The sequence below is a fragment of the Heptranchias perlo genome, chromosome 18, assembly GCF_035084215.1.
Source record: "Heptranchias perlo isolate sHepPer1 chromosome 18, sHepPer1.hap1, whole genome shotgun sequence".
Lineage (NCBI taxonomy): Eukaryota > Metazoa > Chordata > Chondrichthyes > Hexanchiformes > Hexanchidae > Heptranchias > Heptranchias perlo.
The window spans coordinates 47,443,525-47,456,522 of NC_090342.1; the positions used below are offsets into that span (position 1 = coordinate 47,443,525).

At 40.6% G+C, this 12,998-nt stretch overlaps 1 protein-coding gene across 2 annotated transcripts in view; it reads left to right on the top strand.

Moving 5' to 3' along the window:
* prickle1b (prickle homolog 1b) overlaps nt 1-12,998 on the top strand; it is a 138,888-nt gene that overhangs the window by 52,054 nt on the left and 73,836 nt on the right. Inside the window, exon 1 of one of the 2 annotated variants that reach the window (XM_067999866.1) lies at nt 8,980-8,998. The exons of the other annotated variant lie outside the window; for it this stretch is intronic. The gene's annotated coding sequence lies outside the window, so the exon portion shown is untranslated. Of the gene's footprint in view, nt 1-8,979; nt 8,999-12,998 lie in introns of those variants that run through there. 2 annotated transcript variants of the gene reach the window in all.

Genomic DNA, 12,998 nt, shown 5'->3' on the forward strand with positions numbered 1-12,998 from the left:
AGGTTAAATGATAACAAAGGTGAACTGTTTGCCTGGAACCCAACACATCAGTTAACAGCACATTGTGGTGTTGTCCTCCGCTCTTTGATAAAATCATTTCAAAGAGACCGTTCGAGATTTGTTTGGTGTGCTCACAATGCTCTTCCTGTTTAAGTAACAAGATGAAAAAAAATCTACCACTGAAGATAATCTCACAGCCCACTTCCCAGAAAACGTTAACCGTGATTTAAACAAAACGAATTCTACGCTATGCTGGTATGAATTTTGAAGGCCGATGGAGCCAGGTTTAAATTTTTTTTAATCTCACCAGTTTTCCCCTTCCCACCCTCTTCTGAAGGTGTTGAATCCTTGCTGGGTGTGTTCCATACAGACCAGGAAGATATACGGTTCAATCCCCAGTCTTTACTGAGTTATCTGCCAGGCCAGCACTGGGGGAACTACAGTTGACCTCTGGGTTACAAAGGGGGAAATTAAACCAGGGTTCTCATCTAGGTTGCCGTCCAGTAATCCCTGCTAGAAAGTGAAAATCTGTGGAAATTGGTGGAGGACTCGATCACGATTGGTTGCAATGCCTTCCATGGTAAAATAGCCCACTTTGAAGGCTCTCACATGCATAATGGCCACTTTCGAGAGTTGGTGGAGGATTTTGGGCATTCGTGGAACAGTTCCCCAGTGCAGAGTCAGGAGTGGAGGGAAGAGAGAAAATTGCTTGGAGAAAAATGGTGAAATAAAATAGACTCTATTTGGTACCCTGACCAGCTCAGTCAGGGGGTGCGCCATGCAATTTCCAGCAGTACAAACCAGGAAGGTCACAGGCTCAGCTCTTGATCTGTGCAGCTCTAGATGGTATCAGCAACAGGGCTGCGATAGTTGTCCTCAGTACCCCTGGACTAGGGAGGAGAAAAAAATCAGGCAAGGTTTCCTGCTTCTGACCATTGTCCAGTGCAGAAAGTGCACACTTGCAGATTCAGGAAATGGATAGGATTAAACGCATCAGTGCTGCTCTTACTGATTAACAGCCTGCCAACACTCACTGTCTCCTGTTTCAGCACAGCCTTCAGCTGCCTAGACCTTAAGCTCTGTAATTCTCTCCCTAAACCTCTTCACCTCTCTACCTCTCTCCTCCTTTAAGACACTCCTTATAACCTACCTCTTTGACCAAGCTTTTGGTCACTTGTCCTAATATCTCCTTATGTGGCTCGGTGTCAAATTTTGTTTGATAACATTCCTGTGTAGCGCCTTGGGACATTTTATTATAATTAAAGGTACTATAGAAATGCAAGTTGTTATTGTTGAAAACCTCTTGTTTAGTGTCTGACGGCGATTCTTGAAAGCTACGAAAACAATTCAAATCAAACCAGAGCAGTTGCTCAAACAGTGGCAGATTCTGTAATGAGACTGTAAGAGTGGAAGGTCAGACCAAAGAATTGAGTATCTCGCTACAGTCAACCTCTTTTTAGATCACCCTACAGCAAAATGAATAGCTGGGCTGAATGATCCAGCAGCAAACTTAGATATCAATTGCAAGTACAGAGCTAACTAGAGCACAGGCTGAATAATTAGCAGTACATTTTGGTCACTTGGAGGCTAGTCTCACAAGAGCCTTCTTCATTATCCCCATTTACAGTGCAACACGCTTCAAATCAATCTAGGACATAACGGGGGTCATTTTGACTTGGTGCGATAATGTAAAATGGGCGATAGTAAATCAGCAGCCCATTTTACATCTCTCCCGATTTTTATTTCCATTGACTTCAATGGATGTAAAATGTGTTGCCGACTCGCTATCACCCGTTTTACACTATCACACCAAGTCAAAATTACCCCCAACGATTTTAAACAGTGCACAAAATTACCCCATGCAATTCTTCACATTGCAACAGGAGTGAATCATGTTTCTACCCAAATTTTTAAAATATATTAGATATGGAAAATGCTTTGAAAGATGATGCTAAGTTTAAGCTCTGTGTTGAAAATAGCCTGGGAATGTTTACAGAGAAATACTAAATCCCGATTCTGCAGCATGATTGTGGGGCCCAACCCTTTCTGAGCCACAGTCTTAAAATTCTAACAGGCTTAGTTTAGATGGGCTTTGAATAGCGAAGTAGACGGCCATGATCCTTCTTAAGTCAGGAATACGATCCTCATAAGGTCAATTGTTCGAGAAACATGAATACATATGCAAGGCATTTTCTCGTGCCTGTCATGTATTCCCTATTTGCAAGACACTGACGATCAGATTAAGTGCTTGTTGTCTATCAAAGGGACAACTATTGTCATCCCCATAAGTTTAATTGCCAACAGTTTCCTTTTCCTTTTCCTCTTCCACATTTTTTCTGTCCCCTCCCCTTCCCCCCCCCCCGCCCCCACCGAAGGTATTGACCCACGCTGGGCCATACCTCCATGGACAGCAGTACCACCTTTCTGGTAACTCATCAAACTGCCCTTCCCACATCTCGAACACCTGGACAATTAACGTCAGGAGGAAATTTGACCACAAGCTGAAACAGGGCTCAGGTTGAAAATTTCCTCATCTGGGTGGGAGCATTACCTCTGGTTGCTATGTGTTAGTAATACTGTAATAATAGGCGTGTGTCAGCCTTGGTTCAGCAATAGTACTCTTGCCTCTGAAGGTCCACTCCAGAGACTTGATCACATAATCTCGGCTGACATTTCAGAGCAGTACTGAGGGAGTGCTGCACTGTTGGTTTTGCCCTCTATTGGATGAGATTTTAAAATGAGGCTCTGTCTGACTGCTTAATTGGATGTGAAAGATAGCGTAATCATATCTGAATAGTGCGTTCAGTTGTGGGCACCACACCTCAGGAAGGATATATTGACCTTGGAGGGGGTGGAGCTGGATTCACCAGAATGATACCGGGGCTAAAAGGGTTAAATTATGAGGGCAGGTTGCATAGAGTAAGCTATATTCCCATGAGTATAGATGATTAGGGGGTGATCTAATTGAGGTGTTTAAGATGATTAAAAGATTTGATAGGGTAGATAGAGACAAACTATTTCCTCCGGTGGGGGAGTCCAGAACAAGAGGGCGTAACCTTAAAATTAGAGCGAGGCCGCTCAGGGGTGAAGTCAAGAAGCACAGATGTAGTAGAAATCTGGAACACTCCCAAAAAATGTTGAGGTTCGGTCAATTGAAAATGTCAAAACTGAGATTGATAGATTTTTGTTAGGCAAGGGTGTTAAAGGATATGGAATCAAGGTGGGTAAATGGGGTTAAGATACAGATCAGCCATCATCTAATTTCATGGCGGAACAGTCTCAAGGGGCTGAATGGACTACCCGTGTTCCTTTATCCCTAACATTTGCCCTGCTTCCTATGTGTAAATTATATTGTAATCACAGTATGAACATATCCTCTGGTCGCTATGCATTAGTGATACTATAAACACAGCATGAACATTTCCTCCAGTAGCTATGTGTTAGTGATATCATAAACACAGTATGAAAAGTTCCTCAGTTTGCTATGTGTCGGTGATGCTGTAATAACAGTTTGAACATTTCCAGTGGTTGCTATGCGTAAGTGACATTGTAATCACAGTATCAACATTAACTCTGGTGATATGTATTAGTGATATTGTAATCACAGTATGAACATTTCCTCTGGTCGCTAAGTGCTGGTATACTGCAAATACAATATGAACAGTTCCTCTGTTTGCTATGTTTTGGTGATATTGTAATAACAGTATGAACAATTCCTCTGGTTGCTATGTGTTAGTGATATTGTAATCACAGTATGAGCATTTCTTCTGGTTGCTACTTGTTAATGATTCTGTAAGCACAGTATGAACATTCCCTCTGGTTGCTATGTGTTGATGATTGTAATTACAGTATGAACATTTCCTGTGATTGCTATGAGTTGGTGATATTGTAATCACAGTATAAATATTTCCTCTGGTTGATATGTGATGTTGATATTGTAATCACAATATGAACATTGCCTCTGGTCACCATCCAATAGTGATATTGTAAACACAGTATGAACATTTCCTCTATTCAAGAAAGGAGGGAGAGAGTAAACAGGGAACCATGGGCCAGTTAGCCTGATATCAGTAGTAGAGAAAATGCTAGAATCTATTATTAAGGATGTAGTAACAGGACACTTGGAAAATCATATTATGATTAGGCAAAGTCAACACGGTTTTATGAAATGGAAATCGTGTTTGACAAATCTATTAGAGTTTTTTGAGGATGAATAATGGGGAACCAGTGGATGTAGTATATTTGGATTTTCAAAAGGCATTCGATAAGATGCCATACAAGAGGTTGTTACACAAGATTAGGGCTCATGGAATTGGGGGTAATATATTAGCATGGATTGAGGATTGGTTAACAGACAGAAAACAGAGAGTAGGAATAAACGGGTCATTTTCGGGTTGACAGGTGCCGCAAAGATCAGTGCTTGGGCCACAGCTGTTTACAATATATATTAATGACTTAGATGAGGGGACCAAGTGTAATGTATCCAAGTTTGCTGATGATACAAAGTTAGGTGGGAAAGTAAGCTGTGAGGAGGAAGCAAAGAGGCTGCAAAGGGATATAGACAAGTTAAGTGAGTGGGCAAGAAGGTGGCAGATGGAGTATAATGTGGGGAAGTGTGAAATTATCCACTTTGGTAGGAAGAATAGAAAAACAGAATATTTTTTTTTAAATGAGAGGCTAAGAAAGTTTGGTATTCAAAGGGAGTTGGGTGTCCTTGTACATGAATCACAGAAAGTTAACATGCAGGTATAGCAAGCAATTAGGAAGGCAAATGGTATGTTAGCCTTTATCGCAAGGGAGTTGGAATGTAAGAGTAAGGAGGTTTTGCTGCAATTATATAGGGCTCAGGTGAGATCACACCTGGAATACTGCGTACAGTTTTGGTCTCCTTACCTAAGGAAGGATATACTTGCCTTATGGGGAGTGCAAAGAATGTTCACTAGATTGATTCCTGGGATGAGAGGGCTGTCCTATGAGGAGAGATTGAGTAAAATGGGCCAATATTCTCTGGCAATTAGAAGAATGAGAGGTAATCACATTGAAACATATTAAATTCTTAGAGGGCTTGACAGGGTCGATGCTGAGAGGATGTTTTCCCTGGCTGGAGAGTCTATAACTAGGGGTCAGAGTCTCAAGATAAGAGGTCGGCCGAGATGAGGAAAAACTTCTTCACTCAAAGGGTTGTGAATCTTTGGAATTCTCTATCCCAGAGGGCTGTGGATGCTCAGTCGTTGAGTATATTCAAGATTGAGATTGATAGACTTTTGGACACTAAGGGAATCAAAGGACATGGGGATAGGGCGGGAAAGTGGAGTTGAGGTAGAAGATGAGCCATGACCTTATTGAGTGGTGGAGCAGGCTCGAGGGACCGTATTGCCTACTGCTGCTCCTATTTCTTATGTTCTTATGCTACTTGTTAGTGATTCTGTAAGCACAGTATGAACATTTCTTCTGGTTGCTACGCATTAGTTATATTGTAATCACAGAATGAACATTTCCTCTGGGTGCTATATGTTGATGATATTGTAATCACAGTAGGAAAATTTCTTCTGGTTGCAACTTGTTAGTGATACTGTAAACACAGTGAACATTCCATGTGGTTGCTACCCATTATAACTGTAGTAATCACAGTGTGAACATTTCGTCTGGTTTCTATGTGTAACTGATATTGAAATCACAGTATGAACATTAACTCTGGTTGCTGTGTGTTGATATTGTAATCACAGTATGAACATTTCCTCTGGGTGGTGTGTGTTGGTGATATTATAATCACAGTATGAACATTCCCTCTGGTTTCTATATGTAACTGATATTGCAATCACAGTACGAACGTTAACTCTGGTTATGTGTTATTGATATTGTAATCGCAGTATCAATATTTCCTGTGGTTGCTATGTGTAACTGATAATGTAATCACAGTATGAACATTTCATCTGGTAGATAACTGATGTTGATAATGTAATCATATCGTGAACGATTTCTCTGGTTTCTATGTGTTAGTGATACAGTATTCACAGTATGAACATTTCCTCTGGTTGCTATGTTTATGTGAAATTGTAAACACTGTATGAGCATTTCCTCTGGTCGTGATGTATTGGTGATTTTGTAAACTAGGAAAATTTCCACAGTTTGTTATATGTTTGTAAAATAATAACAGAATGAACATTAACTCTGGTTGCTATGTGTAAGTGATGTTGTAATCAGTGTACGAGCATATCCTCTTGTCGCTATGTGTTAGTAATATTGTAATCACAGTATGAGCATTTCCCCTGGTTGTTACTTGTTAGTAATATTGTAATCACAGTATGAGCATTTCCCCTGGTTGTTACTTGTTAGTAATATTGTAAACACAGTATGAGCATTTCCCCTGGTTGCTATGTGCTAGTGATATTGTAACCACAGCATGAGCATTTCCTCACTTTGCTACTTGTTGGTGGTTCTGTAATCACAGTACGAACATTTCCGTTGGTGATATTGTAATACAGTATGAACGATTTCTCTGGTTGCTACTTGTTAGTTATATTGTAATCACAGTCTGAACATTTCCTCTGGTTGCTATGTGTTAGTGATATAGTAATTACAGTATGAATATGGTGTTTATAGACTTCCAAAAGGCGTTTGATAAAGTGCCACATAATATGCTTGTCATCAAAGTTGAAGCCCATGGAATAAAAGGGACAGTGGCAGCATGGATACAAAATTGGCTAAGTGACAGGAAAGAAAGAGTAGTGGTAAACGGTTGTTTTTCGGTCTGCAGGGAGGTATACAGTGGTATTCCCCATGTCTCGGCACTAGGACCACTGCTTTTTTTGATATATGTAAATGACTTGGACTTAGGTGTACAGGGCACAATTTCAAAATTTGCAGATGCCACAAAACTTGGAAGTGTAGTGAACAGTGAGGAGGATAGCGATAGACTTCAAGAGGACATACACAGGCTGGTGGAATGGGCGGACACGTGACAAATGAAATTTATCGCAGAGAAGTGTGAAGTGATACATTTTGGTAGGGAGAATGAGGAGAGGCAATATAAACTACAGGGTACAATTCTAAAAGGGGTACGGGAACAGAGAGACCTAGGGGTATATGTACACAAATCATTGAAGGTGGCAGGGCGGGTTGAGAAAGCGGTTAAAAAAGCATACGGGATCCTGGGCTTTATAAATAGAGGCACAGAGTACAAAAGCAAAGAAGTTATGATGAACCTTTATAAAACACTGGTTCGGCCAAAGCTGGAGTATTGTGTCCAATTCTGGGCACCGCACTTTAGGAAGGATGTGAAGTCCTTAGAGAGGGTGCAGAAGAGATTTGCTAGAATGGATCCAGGGATGAAGGACTTCAATTACATGGATGGACTGGAGAAGCTGGGGTTGTTCTCCTTAGAGCAGAGAAGATTGAGAGAAGATTTGATAGAGAGAAAATGTTCCCTTTGGCAGAAGGGTCAAGAACCAGAGGATATAGATTTAAGGTGATTGGCAAAAGAACCAAAGGCGACATGAGGAAAAACCTTTTTACACAGCGAGTGGTTATAATCCGGAATGCACTACTTGAGGGGGTGGTGGAGGCAGATTCAATCGTGGCTTTCAAAAGGGAATTGGATAAGTACTTGAAGGGAAAAAAATTTGCAGGGCTACGGGGAAAGGGCTGAGGAGTGGGACTAGCTGGATTGCTCTTGCAGAGAGCTGGCATGGACTCGATAGGCCAAATGGCCTCCTGTGCTGTAACAATTCTATGATTCTATAAATGATTGCTCTGATTGCTATATGTGTTGATGATTGTAATTATAATATGAACATTTCCTCTGGTTGCTACGTGTCAGTGATATTGTAATCAGAGTATGAATGTTTCCTCTGGTTGCTATGTATACGTGATATTGTAATCACAGTACAAACATTTACTTTGGTTGCTATATGTCGGTGATATTGTAATCACAGTGTGAACGATTTTTCTGGTTGCTATGTGTAACTGATATATTAATCAGAGTATGACAATTTGCTCTGCTGCTGTGTGTTAGCGATATTGTAATCACAGTACTAAAAATTCCTCTGGTTGCTTTATGTTGATGATATTGTATTCAAAGTATGAACTTTTCCTCTGGTTGCTATGTGTTAGCGGTATTGTAATCAGGGTGTGAAGTTTCCTCTGGTTGATATTTGTACTTGACATTGTAATCACAGTATTAAAATTTCCTCTGGTTGCTATATGTATCTGATGTTGTAATCACAATACAAACATTTTCTCTGGTTGCTGTGTGTTAGCGATATTGTAATCACAGTATTAAAATTTCCTCTTGTTGTTTATGTTGGTGATATTGTAATCACAGTCTGAATATTTTCTCTGGTTGCTGTGTTTTAGTGATATTGTAATCACAGTATGCAAAGTTCCTCTGTCTGCTATGTGTTGGTGATATTGTAACCATTATATGAACATATCCTCTGATTGCTTATGTATTGGTGATATTGTAATCAAAGTATGAACATTTTCTCTGGTTGCTGTGTTTCAGTGATATTGTAATCACAGTATGAAAATTTCCTCTGGTTGCTATGTGTAAGTGATACTATAATCACAGTATGAGCACTTTTTCTGGTAATTGATGTTGCAATCACAGTATAAATGTTTGCTCTGGTTGCTATGTGTAAGTGCCATTGTAATCACAATATAAACGTTTCTTCTCATTGTTTGTGTAAGTGGCCCGTAAATTGCCCAGAGCGGCAAACTAACTGTGCTCGATGTTCTAGAGATTTATACTCACCCACAAACTTACTGCGGGCACTTCCTCTAATAGGGAGCGGAGAAAAGCCCAGAGTTAACTCCAGTGAAGCTAGGACCCACGGGAGAAATGAGTGGATCAATCTCTCCCCTTGACCACTCGGATAACAGCATCCTTGAAAAGCTGCGGTGACAAAGCCTTGAAGTACAAGCTGCAACGTTAAAACCAGGAAGTGAAAGCTACAATAAAATCATTTGTAAAAACAGTTATAGACAGCAAAAAAAGAGGGTAAGAAATAATCGAATTAAATAAAAGATATAGAAAGAAAAGGTTAAAAAAATTATATTTGAATTTTTAAAAAAATTTTAATGACCAAAGACTATTAAAATAAGGAGTAATGAGACTCCACATTTTTAAAAGTTAATCTTTAGTTGTTTGGCAGTCGTTAAGACTTACTGCGCTGTTAAAACTTATTTAAGTGTACCTGTTTTGTGGCGATATTAGTTTCTAGCTGGGCAGAAGAGCAAGTTGGCGCTGGTCCATTGATTCTGTTGATTGCAGCCAGCCCTTTAACGCGAAGTTGTCAGATCGCCGGCGAACCAGGAAGAGCAAGTTTCGGATTTCCACGTTTGTCTGCGCATGTGCGAACACCAGAACTTGCTCTTTCATTTGGCCACTAACAACGGTGAGCGCTGTTGAGCTCACCGTCCTTTTCAAAGCAATTTTTGGCCTATTGTCATCACAGTATGAAAGCTTCCTCTGATTGCTATGTGTTAGTGATACTGTAAACATAGAATGAGCATTTCCATTGGATTCTGTGTATCAGCAATATTGTAATCACAGTTTTACAATTTCCTCTGGTTGCTATGCATTGGTCATATTGTAATAACAGTATGAACATTTCCTCTGGTCGCTGTGTGTAAGTGAAACTGTAATCTCAGTAAGAACGTTTGCTCTGGTTGCTACTTGTTAGCGATATTGTAATCACAGTATGAAAATTTCCTCTGGTGATATGTGTAAGTGATACTGTAAATGCAGTATGAGCATTTCCATTGATTTCTGTGTGCTAACGGAATTGTAATCACCATATTAACATTTCCTCTGGTTGCTATGTGTAACTGATATTGTAATCCCAGTACCAGCATTTCCTCTGGTTGCTGTGTATTAGCGATATTGTAATCACAGTATGAACATTTCCTCTTGCTTGCTATGTGTTAGTGATATTATAACCACAGTATGACTGTTTCCTCTGGTTGCTACTTGTTATTTTAATCACAGTATGAACATTTGCACTGGTTGCTATGTGTTAGTGATATTATAATTACAGTGTGAACATTTGCTCTGGTTGCTATGTGTTAGTGATATTGTAAGCACAGTATGAGCATTTTAATTGGTTTCTGTGTATTAACCGTGTTATACTCACAGTATGAACATTTCCTCTGGTTGCTGTGTATTAGTGATTTTGTAATCACAGTTGAATCATAGAATCAAAAAAGATTACTGCACAGAAGGAGGCCATTCGGCCCATTGAGCCCCTGCAGTCTCTTTGTAAGAGCAATTCAGTTAGTTCTATTCCCCTGCTCTTTCCCCGTAGCCCTGCAAATTTTTTCCCTTCAAGTATTTATCCAATTCTCTCTTGAAAGCCACAATTGAATCTGCTTCCATCACCTTTTCAGGCAGTGCATTCCAGATCATAAATACTCGCTGCATAAAAATGTTTTTCCTCACGTCACCTTTGGTTCTTTTGCCAATCACCTTAAATCTGTGTCCTCTGGTTCTCGATCTTTCCGCCAATGGGAACAGTTTCTCTTTATTTACTTTATCTAAACCCTTAACGACTTTGAACATTTCTATCAAATCTCCTCTTCACCCTCTCTGCTCTAAGGAGAACAACCCCAGCTTCTCCAGTCTATCCACATAACTGAAGTCCCTCATTCCTGGGACCATTCTAGGAAATCTCCTCTGCACCCTCTCTAACACCTTCACATCCTTCCTAAAGTGTGGTGCCCAGAATTGGACACAATACTCCAGCTGTGGCTGAACCAGTGTTATATAAAGGTTCAACATAACTTCCCTGTTTTTGTACTCTATGCCTCTATTTATAAAACCCAGGAGCCTGTATGCTTTTTGAACCGCTTTCTCAACCTGTCCTGCCACCTTCAAAGATTTGTGCACATATACCCCCAGTTCTCTCTGTTCCTGCCCACCCCCTTTAGAATTGTACCCTTTAGTTTATATTGCCTCTCTTCATTCTTCCTGCCAAAATGTATCACTTCGCACTTCTCTGCATTAAATTTCATCTGCCACGAGTCCGCCCATTCCACTAGCCTGTCTATGTCCTCCTGAAGTCTATCACTATCCTCCTCACTGTTTACTACACTTCCAAGTTTTGTGTCATCTGCAAATTTTGAAATTGTGCCCTGGATACCAAAATCCAAGTCATTAATATATATCAAAAAAAGCATTGGTTCTAGTACCGACCCCTGGGGAACACCTCTGTACACCTCCTTGCAGTCTGAAAAACATCCGTTCACCACTACTCTCCATTTCCTGTCACTTAGCCAATTTTGTATCCATGCTGCCACTGTCCCTTTTATTCCATGGGCTTCAATTTTGCTGACCAGCCTATTATGTAGTGCTTTATCAAACGCCTTTTGAAAGTCCATATACACAACATCAACCCCATTGCGCTCATCAACCTTCTCTGTGACCTCATCAAAAAACTCAATCAAGTTAGTTAAACACTATTTGCCTTTAACAAATCAGTGCTGGCTTTTCTTTATTAATCCACACTTGTCCAAGTGACTATTAATTTTGTTCTGGATTATCATTTCTAAAAGTTTCCCCACCACCAAGGTTAAACTGACTGGCCTGTAGTTGCGGGGTTTATCCTTACACCCTTTTTTGAACAAGGGTGTAACATTTTCAATTCTCCAGTCCTCTGGCATCAACCCCATATCTAAGGAGGATTGGAAGATTATGGCCATCACCTCTGCAATTTCAACCCTTACTTCCCTCAGCAACCTAGGATACATCCCATCTGGACTGGGTGGCTTATCTACTTTAAGTACAGCCAGCTTTTCTAGTACCTCCTCGTTACCAATTCTTAGCAAATCCAGTTTCTCAACTACCTCCTCTTTTACTGTGACTTTGGCAGCATCTTCTTCCTTGGTAAAGACAGATGCAACGTACTCACTTAGTACCTCAGCCATGCCCTCCGCCCCCATGTGTAGATCTCCTTTTTGGTCCGTAATCGGCCCCACCTCTCCTCTTACTACTCATTTACTGTTTATATGCCTATAGAAGACTTTTGGATTCCCTTTTATGTTAGCTGCCAGTCTATTCTCACACTCTCTCTTTGCCCCTCTTATTTCCTTTTTCAATTCTTCTCTGTCCTTTATATATTCAACCTGGTTCTCATTTGTATTATCAACCTGACATCCGTCATACGCCCCTTTTTTCTCCTTCATCTTACTCTCTATCTCTTTCGTCATCCAGGGAGCTCTGGCTTTGGTTGCCCTGCCTTTCCCCATCATGGGAATGTACCTCGACTGTACCCGAACCATCTCCTCTTTAAAGCCCGCCCATTGTTCGATTACAGTTTTGCCTGTCAATCTTTGATTCCAATTTACCCGGGCCAGATCCATTCTCAACTCGCTGAAATTGGCCCTCCTCCAATTAAGTATTTTTACTCCAGATTGGTCCTTGTCCTTTTCCATAGCTAATCTAAACCTTATGATACTATGATCACTGTTCCCTAAATGTTCCCCCACTGACACTTGCTCCACTTGACCCACCTCATTTCCCAAAACTTGATCCAGCAATGCCTCCTTCTTCGTTGGGCCGGAAACATACTGATCAAGAAAGTTCTCCTGAACACACTTCAGAAATTCCTCCCACTCTTTGCCCTTTAAACTATTACTATCCCAGTCTATATTCGGATGGTTGAAGTCCCCCATTATCGCTTGCACCTCTCTGTAATTTCCCTGCATATTTGTTCCTCTATATCCGTCCCACTAGTTGGTGACCTATAGAATACACCCAGTAGTGTAATGGCGCCTCTATTGTTTCTTAATTCTAACCAAATAGATTCTGTCTTTGACCCCTCAAGGACATCCTCTCTCTCCAGCACTGCAATATTCTCCTTAATCAATACTGCCACCACCACCCCCCACTCCTTTTTTTCCTTCCCTATCTTTCCTGAACACCTTGTATCCAGGAATATTTGGTATCCAATCCTGCCCTTTTTTGAGCCAGGTTTCTGTTATCGCCACTACATCATAGTCCC